Raw genomic sequence first — 13338 nt, forward strand, 5'->3', positions numbered from 1 at the left:
CGGTCTTTTGGGGAGCTTTTTCCTTGCTCAGTCTATATGGTGAGGTACGTCATTGGGTCCCGAGAATCACTGATGAACCGGGGCCACAGTAGTGGGGCGCCTCCCTGAAATCACAGTGCCTCTCAGGGCTCCAAGGATGTCCCGAGTTTCGGCACCAAATTGTTATAAATGAGAGACAAAAATCTCAATATTCAGCAAAACTTAGATTGCTTTATTTGATACAGAAAGAGCAAGCAGCGTGCTGGTGAACGTGAGGGGTCACTGCCCACTCCACGCTCCATCGAACCCTGGTCCGCAGCCTCTTCTTATACTATGGTTTCTCACTGTAATAAATAAATTTTGGTTTTTTAGCTGTCACAATTTTGGCAGGTAAGCAGTGATGGTCGGATAAACATCCTTATCCCAATTCACAAAATATCCGGTGATAGTCAGACTCACAGATAACCATCTGGTCTTTGTAGATAACCACCAGAGAAGTTCTGGGAGTCTGGTTTTTGGGATAGGCAGTATTGATCAGACAAAGGAGGAAGGTCTTTTTGGGAAGTCCAATTTTGCAAGCTGGTAGCCGATACAACTTATTTGGAAAACATAACATAACATAATATAACGTAACATAATACAACATAATATAACATAACAAGGTGATTTTAAACAGAATGATTTTATCATATAATTTCCTTTATCTAGTGTCCATGCTTCACTTCAGAGCTTAGTATTCTGGTTTATACAAACCCCAATACTTTTGTGATTAACACGAATCTTTTATCAATTACTGCACTCTCCTGTGAGGAAGTCTGCCAAGGACACATGGAGCCTCTGTTTCAGTCACAATAGGATGCTTTTGCCACTTCTTCCTTGTCAGACTCATGGCAGCCTCCAATACAAGCAACTGCTGGGATCTCCTGTTGCTCCAGAAATTCGGATGAGTTCTGCACCACTTATGCCCTGATGACATTAGAGTACACTCTGCAATGGTGTCCACCTGAGCCTTATAGTCTCATGGGTCTGATTTTCCAGGCCATTTAATCTACAGAGTCTTGTGTCACGGTTTAACCTCAGCTGGCAACTAAGTACCAAACAGATGCTCACTCACTCTGTACCCCCACAGCTCCCCATAACCCAGTGGGGAGGTTTCTTGGGTATGGTTTGTATCCCATAGTCCTTCCCATGCCCGGAATTGTCAGTGCTCCCCCTTCCCCCCAGGTCGGGGGATATTGCAATGGGTGAGGGGCAGACCGGGATCCTGCAGGGCGTTGGGGCCAGGGGGCAGGCCCTTTCCTTCTGGTGGGGGTGATTGACACCTCAGCCACACAACACAGTGGATGAATCTGACCTGAGATCCTGTTGCCCTGGGGGTATTTTTTTTCCTTTTCTTTTGTTTTTTTCTTCTTTTGGCACTGTGACCAAGGCCTGCCAGCTTGCTTCTCTGCTCCTCTGCCGCTTGGGAGTGGGTGCGTGTGGTGCCACGACCCGGAGCCAGGAGCACACCCCACTGGGCTGTTTTCTCTGCATGGCGGCTTGACCTCGTGACCAGCCGTTGCCGGTGAGCTGTGCAAAGGAGCAATCCCCCATCCTGCCCTTCACCTGAGCTCCCACCACCCCCTCAGGACATTTTCTGAAGCCCACATCAGAGTGGCCCTTGAGGCCGTGGGGGAACCAAGGTAGACCCTTTGCCTCACCAAGAGCCAACAGCGCCCCCTGAAGCTGCAGAGGACTCACTGCACCCACTCTGCCTCAACACAAGCCAACAGTGTCCCTTGCCGGCTGTGGTTGTAACTACAAAAAAAAAGGGAAAGCGCTTGACGGGCAAGAAGAAAGTTGTATTGGGTTTTTCTGTTTTTTAAAATTTCTGTTATTATTGCTTGTTTATCCTTACATATATATATATTTTCTAGTAAAGAACTGTTATTCATTTTCCTATGTCTGTGCCTGAAAGCCATGATAATCTACTGTTAGTCTCCATTATCCATTAGATTTCCACACTGGTCATATGGAGCTATTAAAGGGTGAGTGGGTCGTGCTAATCGCTCCTTGGCTCTGCAGTTGACAAATTAGTTTATGGAGGGAATCATGGACTCTCAGTTGGTGCGATATTGCTGCCAGTGCACTGTTGTAGTGATTGGCACCTGTTGTTCTTCAACTTTCAGCAACCCCATAACAAAAGGGTTCTCTGAGTCACCAGGCAAGGTAGACAAGTGCTGAATTTCCTAAATCTCCAAGGCAGCTATACCAAAATTCCACTGGTACCTCCAGTATTCTCCCTCTGGGCCAGTCCCAATGGGGTGCCTTTACCACTTGTTCCCAGTCAGGCTGATTTCGGCCTCTAATACAGACAGCTGTTGGGATCCCCCTGTCACTCCAGAAATACAAATGAGTTCCATCCCTAGAATCATAGAATCATCAAGGTCGAAAGAGATCTTTAGGACCATCAAGTCCAACTGTCTACCCAGCACTACAACTGTAGCCCTTAAACCACTAAACCACATTACCCAGATCCAGACACCTTTTAAACACCTCCAGGGATGGTGAGTACACCACCTCTATGGGCAACCTATTCCAATGCCTGACCACCCTATAACAGTGAAAAAGTTTTTTTCTAACATCTAATCTGAATCTCCCCTGTCTTAGTTTAAGGCCATTTCTTCTTGTCCTCTCACTGCAGGCATGGTAGAAGAGACCAGCCCCCACCTCACTGCAACCTCCTTTCAGGCAGTTATAGAGAGTGATGAGGTCCCCTCCAAAAGTCCTCTTCTCAAGATTAAACAAACCCAGCTCACTCAGTAGTTCCACATAAGAGCTTGATGCCATTAGAGTACACTGTGCATTGGTATCTATTAGAGCCTTATAGTCCTTTGGGTCCAGTGTGCCAGGCCACTGAATTCTCACAGTCCACTAAACCCGGTTGTCCCTCTCTTCCACCTGACTGGAGGCAGGACCCCTCTAATATTGGTCATAGGAATCTCCACTTGCTTCTTATAGAAATGGATTGGAATTTATTTTCCATAGCGTAGTGGTTTTGGTTTGCCAATTAGAAATTTCCCCGCCAAGGCAACAATTTATGTGGTGGGTTTTAGTGCTGGCCAAATCGCCAGTGCACTTACTAGAATTATTTACTCATTTTTTGTTGTGAGATAGGGATTAAGAGAAGAGAAAAGTAGGCTCAAACTTTAAAGGGTATAAAGAAAAACTTTATTAACAGAAACGAAAAGAAAGAAAAATATAAGAAACAGAATAAAACCTTCAGAAGACTTCTCCTCCCCCTCACACCCTCTTTTCTTTCCCACTGACAATGTACAGAAACAAATCAGTCAGTTTACCATCTCTAAAATAGTGTTTCTCCAGTTCACTTAGGTAGAGGAGTGTCGCTTGTCATGCTATGGAGACTTTGCCACAAGAAAGTTCTCTCGTGCCTTCAATGTCTCAGCAAATCAGATGCCTGGGAGAATGGAAATCTCATCACTATGTAAAAGTTCCTCCACTTACAGCTTTTTCCACAACTGTTTTCGAGGGCTCACTCTTCAGCTAATGGGGTACACTTTTAAGGATGAGCTGTTCAGAAGCAAAGGTTCTCTTCATCTATCTCTGAGAACAGAGATCTTCTTCTTCTTTCCCTGGGGGCAAAGGGTCTTATCACTTTTTTCTCTCTCTCTGTTCAAACTTCTCATGGGGTCACATCTACGTCGACATCTGCTTGTTCAGTATGGATGCCTTTGCTCATGTCTACAATGTGAATGCTCCATCCCCCCATGCTTTTTTCCCCGTGATTTATAGGGATATTCAATATATCATAGTCCATCACTATGGCTTATAAGAGAATTTCAGCCTAAGACATCTCATTTCTCCTCCCATCTGGGACCTGACTTCTTCTTTACTGACCTCGATGTCTCCATGTTGTTTATCTATGTGTCTTCACTCTGTCCTTTTCTCTCATTCGAGAGAGGATGGATGGTCTGTAGGTCTTATCTGTGCACTGAAAGAGCTAATATCTTGCCTGGGCAATGGCTGGAGCAGTCTCGATGGAGTATTTCAGGCAGCACTGGCGGGCTGGGCCAGCACAGTAGGGGCCCAGCGAGAAACGGTGGTGACTGTTTTCTGGCTTTTGCTGCTTTCAATTCCAGCCATGGGCTGATGGCTTCCCCTCCCCCTGCCCGGCAGCCCCTGGGGCTCGGCCCGGCCACCACGGGGCTCCGCAGGCCATGGTCAAGGGGGCCTGGATTGGCCTGTAGCTGCTCCCGGGGCTGAGCGGTTTCTGGTGAGACTCAGCAGCAGCAGCATTCCAGATGAGCTTCGGGCTGGTCTGGCCAGGACGGGGGGAGGAGGAAGCAGCCAGGATCTCAGTGGCCGATGGTTTCCCCTCCCCCTGCCTAGCAACTGCTGGGGCCGGCCCAGCCATGTGGAGAAGCCAGGCCAGCCCATTACCTGTACTGAGGCTGGAAGGAAAAGAGAAATTCTCAGAGTTTTTTAATTTCAAAATGTGAATCTCACAGAGGCATGTCCATCTCTTTCATTGGCTTATTAGTATGTCTATTTTCAAAGCCATCCAGCAATTTGTTTTGCCAGGAATAAAGGAAGCTGTTGGCAGCTTCTCTGAGAACATCACTTCCTTGGCTGGGCTCATTCCCTCTTCACAAAAATTCAATTAATACAAAACCAGCACACATAGGATCAGGAGTAAAATCAGTCCTTCCATTCTTCCTGGGAAACTGCTCACTGCAGAGTGGAGTAACAACTTTCCTGGAAGAATCCCCATTTGTGAATGTTTTTACCTGCAATTCATGTACCTGGGCCTCCAGGGTCAAGGTAGGTTTTCCATTACACTTCCTCATGTCCTCTGTGGTCTCATAAGCATGATAATTGAAAAAAGATTCGTGTTAATCACAAAAGTATTGGGGTTTATATAAACCAGAATACTAAGCTCTGAAGTGAAGCATGGACACTAGATAAAGGAAATTATATGATTAAATAATTCTGTTTAAAATCACCTTGTTATGTTATGTTGTATTATGTTACGTTATATTATGTTATGTTATGTTTTCCAAATAAGTTGTATTGGCTACTAGCTTGCAAAATCAGACTTCCCAATAGCCCTTCCTCCTTTGTCTGATCAATGCTGCCTATCTCAAGGACCAGACTTCCAGAACTTCTCTGGTGGTTATCTACAAGGACCAGATGGCTATCTGTGACTGATTATCGCCCGGAGGCTTTGTGAATTTGTGTAAGGATGTTTATTCAACCACTATTGCTTATGACAACAACAACAACAACAAAAAAACAACACAAAAATTATTGATTACAATGAGAAACCACAGTATAAGAAGAGGCTGCAAACCAAGGTCCGGTGGAGCGTGGAGTGGGCAGTGACCCCTCACGTTCTACAGCACGCTGTTTGCTCATTCTATATCAAATAAAGCAATCTAAATTTTGCTGAATAACGAGACTTTTGTCTCTCATTTATAACAATTTGGTGCCGAAACTCGGGACATCCTTGGAGCCCTGAGAGGCACTGCGATTTCAGGGAGGCGCCCCACTACTGTGGCCCCGGTTCATCAGTGATTCTCGGGACCCAATGACGTACCGCACCATATAGACTGAGCAAGGAAAAAGTTCCCCAGAAGACCGCGGCAAAATCACCTGTAATTCTCGTGCACAAAGATCCAGACAGGAGCATCGGACTGTGAGTATCTGTCTGGTTTGGTGGGGATGACTGTGTGCTTACCTGAATGAGACGTGGCCTTTGCTGCAAAGTGAGAGTGGAGTCCTTCTATCCGCGTTTCCAGCAACCTGCAAGGGATCTGGCCGGAGAAGGGATGAAGTGAGTGAGCACAAGGGGAGAGACTGCTTTTCTTGTCCTAGCCCAGGTAGAGGCTAGGTCCTTCCCATCTGTTTTGGTTTAATTTTGATTTCCCGGCCAATGCACCAAATTAATGTCTTCGTTTTGAGTTGCCAATTTAAATAAACTTATTTTTCCTGTTTTGAGACAGAACCAGGAGCAAAAGAGCAAGGCAGGCCTAAAACTTGAGAGAGTATAAAAGAAAATTTATTAACTACACAAACAAAGAGAAAGGAAAATAACCAAAAGATTCAGAATAAGATTTTTCAGATCACTCCTCCCTTCCCTCTCCCAACCTTCATAACAACAAAAGAAACATACAACAAATACTTCGGTCAGTCCCCAGTTTAGTCTTTTTCAGTTCACTTCCGGAGAGAGAAGCCTCCTTTGTTGAAAGTTGTAGGGATTTTTCCACAAGAAAGAAGAAGACAGTTCTCTTGTGGTTTCATTTTTCACGATTTGCATCCGCCTGGGAACCTGCAATCGTGACACTCCTCCCAGTTCCACAGCCGTCCCAAAGCTGTAGATGTGGGCCATGTCTGTCTCATGGGGTATTACTTTTAAGAATGAAATGTTCCACAGGAAAGGTTCTCTCCGTCTCCTTTCTCTCTGCTCAGGCTTCATCTTCAGAAAACTGAAATTCCCTTCTTTTCTCAGGGCAGAAATTCTCAACACAGGTACTCTTTGATCAAATAATCTATTAAATGAAACATTTCCATCCCCCCATGTCTTTTCCATGGTTTATAGGAATATTCAGTACATCAGTTCATCCCTACAATTTTACAAAAAGATTTTCAGCCATTTCAGCATCTTCTCATTCTCCTTCCATCTTAAAAACTTAGCTCTTACGTCACTGACTTCAGAAATCTTATTCTCTCTCATATTCAAAGGAAAGGTTGGAGGCTTTGCAAATCTTATCTGAGCACTAAAGAGTTAAAGTTTAACACAACTACAAAAGTTGGGCCAGGCTCAGGCTGTGCTGGGGGGGGGCGAATAATGTGTTAATCAGCCTTTCTGCGGCTGGGCTGCAGCCCCACAGTGCTCATGGCCACCCGGGCAGGCCCGGCCCGTCCGATAGCAGCAGGAGCCGGGCCCCCCCTCCCCACGCCAGAGCCGCAGACCCGTGGAGGAGGAACCTGTGAAGGTCATATCACTGAACTTTTTCTCCCCCAGGCCATTGGGTCCCCTCGTTTGCAAACAAGGCCCAAGCGGCCTTCCGAGCCTCCCCCCCGCATGGGGGGGGGGGGGGGGGGAGGAACTCGGGTTGATATTACCTGCTCAGCTGCACGAAAGACAATGAGCCTCAGTTCCGGATTACCTCCTTCAAAATGTGTGTTCACAGAGCGAACTAACTTTCTCTAATTGGCTGTTGCAGGTGTCCCAACCCCCACAGAGGAAATTCTCTTAGAGAGAACCTCTCTCTGAGTTTCTTCTTCCTAAGTCAACCTATCACACCATCCTAGTCAAGGCAGAGGCGGGACCCGGGGAGGGGGGGAAGGAGGAGGAAAAGAAAAGCAGATGGCAACACACCAGTCATGGAGAGAGAAGGGAAAAGCTGCTTTTCCCATGCCAGCCCAGGTAGAGGCGGGTTCCAGTCCATCCGGACCCAAGGAGAGGCAGGGGTTCGGGCGGAACACATCGGGGAGTACAAACACCTCAAGACAGTCCCTTGAGGTAAAAATGGGACAAAGAGAGAGTAAGATTCTGAGTCCCAGAGACCCACGAAGAGGTTCAAGTTCATTTGGTCAGCAAGGAGACCGGGAAGATAAAGATAAGAAAAGTAGGTTGCCAGAAATACCACCAGGCAGCCCTTTGGGAGTAATATTAAGACGTTGAGACACAGGGGCAATATACAGAGGAAAAAGTAAAGAAAAATTGATTCAATATTGCATGGTGGAATGGACCAAGGAAATGATCCGTAAAGATAACCTATACTGGCCCATGTTCGGATCATTTGAGGGTTGGATTTGTCAGGCATTAAACACATACCTGGATTGTAAAGAACCATTTAACAGAAAGGAATGTGATTATGCTGCTCTGTGGGCAAAACAGTCCAAGCCATCCTTGATATATATACTTAAAAAGAGGATAAAACAAGGTTACCTGGGAACCCCTTGATAATCTCCCACCTCCGTATAATACAGAAAATACAGGAGTCCCCCCCCGCACCCACTTCTTCTCCTCCTGGTACTCCCATAGCTCTAAGAACTCGCTCCAGTCAAAGAAATACCAGGAGAGATAGTATCACCAGAGAGGAGGGAGATAACAACACAAAGGCTCGCCTTTACCCCCTGAGGGAAGTGCCATTAGCAGGACAACAGGCTGGATTAATTGGATTTGTAAACGTTCCCTTGAACACAGGGGAAGTGAGGAACTTTAAAAAAGAAATGGGAAAACTATTAGAGGATCCTACAGGAGTATTGAAGAGACTAGATCAATTCCTCGGACCAAGTATGTATACTTGGATGGAATCACAATCTATATTAAGTATCCTATTCACCACGGAAGAACGGGAAATGATCAGACAGGCTGGAATGAGGGTATGGGACCGGGAGCATCAGATTGGACCTAGGGGAGACCAGAAATAGCCATTAAATAATCCTAACTGGGATAATCAAAATTATGTCCATCGCCAGAATATGATGGACTTAAGATGGATACTCGTTAAAGGTATCTGAGAATCAGTTCCTAAAGGACAAAATATTAATAAAGCCTTTAGTGAACAACAAAAAAAAAGGATGAATCCCCGACTGACTGGTTAGAGCAGCTGAGGAAAGATCTCCAAATGTACTCTGGGATAGATCCTGACTCACAAGTGGGTCAGGCACTCCTCAAAACCCATTTTGTTCCTCAGTCATGGGGAGATATTAGAAATTAGAAAAGTTAGATGATTGACAAGATCGGGGGTTACAAGAATTGCTAAGAGAAGCACAAAGAGTTTATGTAAGGAGGGATGAAGAGAAGCAGAAAGCGAAAGCTAAAATCTTTATAGCTGCAGTTCGTGAAACACAGAAAAAAACTCAGCAGAAAGGGGGAGGGAAACCATGAAAATCCCCACCAAAACAAGGAAATGAAGCAGGAAATAATTCACCAAGGCGAACCTGCTTTTACTGCAACAAGAAAAGTCATATAAAGAAAAGTTGTAAAGAACGGATACGGGATGAAAAAATGTTCCAGGAAAATGAATAGGGGTGTCAGGGGCTGTATGTACTGGGGACCATACCATCTAAAGAGCCCTTGATAAAATTAAGGATCGGTCCGCAGGGAGAGGAGGTGGAATTTTTAGTAGATACAGGAGCCGAAAAATCCACAATTAAACACCTACCAAAAGGCTGTAAACCTAGTAGAGAAACGGCACTCGTGGTTGGAACAAAAGGTGAACCATTTCGGGTCCCTATTATTAAAAATGTGCAAACAAATGTGAATTAAAAGATCTGCTGTTACTGCCAGAGGCAGAAAATAATTTATTGGGGAGGGATTTAATAATAGCACTGGATTTGAAAATTGAAGTATCCCAAGGGCAGCTTAAATTTTTGCTTTAACCCAAAAGGATGAGAAGCAAATATGTCCTGAGGTGTGGTACACCCCTGGGGAAATAGGGAAGTTAAAAATGAAACCTATCAAAGTGCAAATGACTAATCCCGATTTACCTATCCGAGTTCATCAATATCCAATATCACTGGAAGGGAGACGGGGCATTAAGCCTCTCATAGAAAACCTTTTGCAAGAGGGGGCTTTAGAACCATGTATGTCCCCACATAATACTCCTATTCTGCCTGTCACAAAGAAAGACAGGAATTACAGATTGGTACAGGATTTGAGGGCTATAAATCAGCGAACTGTTACCAAATTTCCTGTAGTAGCAAACCCTTACACTCTCTTAAAAGAGTTGTCCCCTGACTACACTTGGTATAGCATAATAGATCTAAAAGATGCCTTCTGGGCATGCCCATTAGAGGAAAGTAGTAGAGATTACTTTGCCTTTGAATGACAAGATCCTGATAAGGGCAGGAAACAACAACTGCATTGGACAGTATTGCCTCAGGGCTTTACAGAATCCCCAAACTCTTTGGACAAGCCCTAGAAGAATTAATGCAGTCTTTTGAGTAACCAGAAGCGGTGAAATTGTTACAATATGTAGATGATCTATTAATAGCAGGAAAAGACGAGAAATCTACTAGAAATGGGACTATAAAACTTTTAAACTTTTTTGGACAACAGGGTTTGAAGGTATCCAAAGCCAAATTACAGTTCATGGAAACAGAAGTAAAATATTTAGGACATTGGCTAAGTAAAGGGATAAAGAAATTGGATCCTAATAGAGTCTGTGGAATATTAAGCCTGGGACCTTCAAAAACAAAAAAAAGAAGTGAGGAAAATGTTTGGATTGCTGGGATATTCTTGTCAATGGATAGGGGGATTTAGTGAGAAAGTAAAATTTCTATATGAAAAACTTACCACTAATCTCCTAAAATGGACAGAGGAGGATGATAAAAGTTTTGAAAAGGTCAAACATGCTTTAATTCAAGCCCCTGTACTCAGTCTCCCAGACTTGGAGAGACCATTTCAGTTATTTGTAAATACCTCTGATCAAACAGCATATGGGGTACTCACCCAGGAATGGGCAGGCAGTCGAAAGCCAGTGGGATATTATTCTAAACTGCTAGACCCTGTCAGTTGAGGTTGGCGCACATGCCTCCAGGCCCTAGTGGCCACAGCACTTTTAATTGAAGAATCCTGAAAAATTACCTTTGGGGCACCCCTAGTGGTCCACACCCCTCATAACGTAAGGGGAATTCTGAATCAAACAGCTGAGAAATGGTTAACTGATGCCCGAATATTAAAATATCAAGCTATTCTAATCACTTCCCCAGATTTGGAACTAAAAGCAACAACTGCTCAAAGTCCTGCACAATTCCTATATGGGGAACCCGGGAGCAAATTTAGAACATGGTTGTGTGGACGTTATAGAATTACAAACAAAAATTAGACCTGACTTGGGAGAAGTTGAATTTAAGGATGGAGTAAAATTGTTTATAGATGGATCTTCTCAAGTGGTGGAAGGAAAACGAAAATCGGGACATGCCATAGTAGGAGGAGAAGAATTGAAATTAGTAGAATCCAGACCCTTAAACACAACATGGTCTGCTCAGACTTGTGAACTATTTGCTCTTTATAGGGCATTATCTTATTTAGAAGGTAAAAAAGGAACGATATATACGGATTCTAAGTATGCCCATGGCATAGTCCACACATTTGGTAAAATTTTGGAAGAAAGGGGGTTAATCAACACTCAAGGAAGGGGGTTGATACATTAAGAATTAATTGTTAGAATACTAGAGGCTTTCAGGGGCCCCACTGAAATTGCTGTGGTCCATATAAGAGGGCACCAAAAAGAAACAAGCTACCATACAAGAGGGAATAATCTGGCTGAGAAAAAAGTGAAAGAAGCAGCATTGGAGCAAAAACCGGTTTCTGTATTAAGTACTACAGTTAAAGATCTCAGCACCAACCAGGAATTACAGAAGCTATTTACTCCTCAGGAAAAAGAAGTGATAAAAAAATTAAAGGCAGAACAGCATGAAAATAAATGGGTTTTACCAGATGGCAGGGAAATTTTACCTAAGACCCAGGCCAGACAAATTATTGAACAATTACACCAACAAACACATTGGGGAACCCGAGCACTAGCAGACCAATTTTTAAAATTTTTTGGATGCATCGGCATTTTTGATATTGCAAAGCAGAGCGTACAGGGTTGTTTAACTTGTCAGAAAATTAATAAAAAAGGTATGCGACAAGGTCCGTCAGGAGGACGGAAAACTGCTTACAGACCCTTTGAAAGAATACAAATAGATTTTACAGAATTACCAAAAATAGGGAGGTGGAAATATTTACTAGTGATAGTAGACCAATTAACCCACTGGGTACAGGCATACCCTGCAGCTAGAGCCACATCACAAGTGGTATCCAAAATATTGTTGGAACACATAATCCCAAGGTATGGCCTGGTTCGAGCAATAGACTCAGACCAGGGGACACACTTTACATCAAAGGTGCTTAAATTACTGACCTCGGCGCTGGGCATCAGCTGGGAGTATCATACACCTTGGCACCCTCAGAGTTCTGGGAGGGTTGAAAAGATGAATCAAACATTAAAACAACAGCTGTCAAAATTAATGATCTCTTTTGTCTCTCATTTATAACAATTAATATAGTTTCTTTTAGTTCTGTTATTAACAAAACTTAGAAATAGTAGTGTGATAAATATATTTTTCTTGGACTACAACATGATGATATAAAAAGCTTTTGTTCATGTAACTAATTCAGAGAATGGTAAAAAGATAATCAGGAAATTCTTCACATTCTTGGATTATCCTATCTGGATGAAGATAACCAGAACTCCAGAGAAGGAATTTATTGATCAGGGAGTAGGAGACAGGATGGTGCCACAAAAAAGTTGATTTACAGGTTGGGGGGGGGGGATGATTTTGAATAATGCATAAAGGTCTATGAATATGTAACATGTTGATGCATTTAACAAAGTGTTTTCTGAGTTAGTGTGTGCTCTTGGCTGAATGCCCAGCACGGGGCCGCATTAACCCTTTGCTTTATTGTCTGTCTCCTATTTGTCTTTTTTTTATTAAACCTTTTTAAATTTACCAGGAAAGTGAACCTCGTTTTTCACAATTGCATCTAGGTCGCTCCAGTCTGGCTTTTGTGTCTTAATAGCCTTGTCTACAAAATTAGCTACCTTTTCTGGATTTTCCCTATACTGTCCAACTGAGGCTTTCCACTGCTACAGCTCAGCAAGAGAAAAGGAAACCTTAATATAGACAGGACTTTCCTTACTGACTGTCTGCCTCAAATGGGCTTGTATTGTTGGTTCTTCCTTCTCTATTTCTTCCTCTTTAGAACTGGTACGTTTAGCTACAGGACTGGGTGTTTCTATAGCTTTTTGTGTTGCTTTTGCCCTTTTCCTTTTGGCTGCAGCAGCTTTGTCCTCAGTTTCCTCTTCAGAGGAACTGTCTGTATCTGTGCTATCTGATTCACTTTTTTATCAGGGATGTTCCGCACGTACTGGGTGTTACGTCAGTCAGGTGGTGGTCAGAAGATCCTCTCCTACCCCCAGCGCCAGCCGCATGGCGGCGCTCGGCAGCCCCTGCGTCTGACTCCATGGCTCCGCCGGTGCCAGGAGTTACGTCATCCCCTGCGCCCGTCCTCGCACAGGCACGGGCCTGGAACGGGTAAGTGTAGTTTCCATGGAAACCCAAGCATGCGCCATTTCGATGTGAAATTACGCATTCATGGTCTCAATGGGAAGTCCCCTCCCCCCCCCCTCGATGGGAGGTCTTGCTCTCGTCATCTCGATGGGCGGTCCTGACCCCGCCCCCTGTCGTTCAGGGGCTGGTGAGGGAGGCGGGGACACCAGAGGGGGAGGTGGTGGCGGCGAGGAAGGCAGCAGCGTGGGGGTGCCTCTCCCCTCAACCCGGGTGCTACCATACCCA

At 44.4% G+C, this 13338-nt stretch overlaps 1 long non-coding RNA gene across 2 annotated transcripts; it reads right to left on the reverse strand.

Moving 5' to 3' along the window:
• Positions 1-3166: 3166 nt before the first annotated feature.
• LOC148220238 (uncharacterized) lies at positions 3167-7279 on the reverse strand. Of its 2 annotated transcripts, none has more exons than XR_015799040.1 (2): positions 7105-7279; positions 3167-5792 (listed from the first exon to the last, which is right to left on the reverse strand). It is a non-coding gene; the product is annotated as an uncharacterized LOC148220238 (long non-coding RNA). The 2 variants fall into 2 exon arrangements; XR_015799041.1 differs by lacking the exon at positions 7105-7279 and adding an exon at positions 6152-7010.
• Positions 7280-13338: the final 6059 nt, after the last annotated feature.

The sequence above is a fragment of the Sturnus vulgaris genome, chromosome W, assembly GCF_052056855.1.
Source record: "Sturnus vulgaris isolate bStuVul1 chromosome W, bStuVul1.hap1, whole genome shotgun sequence".
NCBI lineage: Eukaryota > Metazoa > Chordata > Aves > Passeriformes > Sturnidae > Sturnus > Sturnus vulgaris.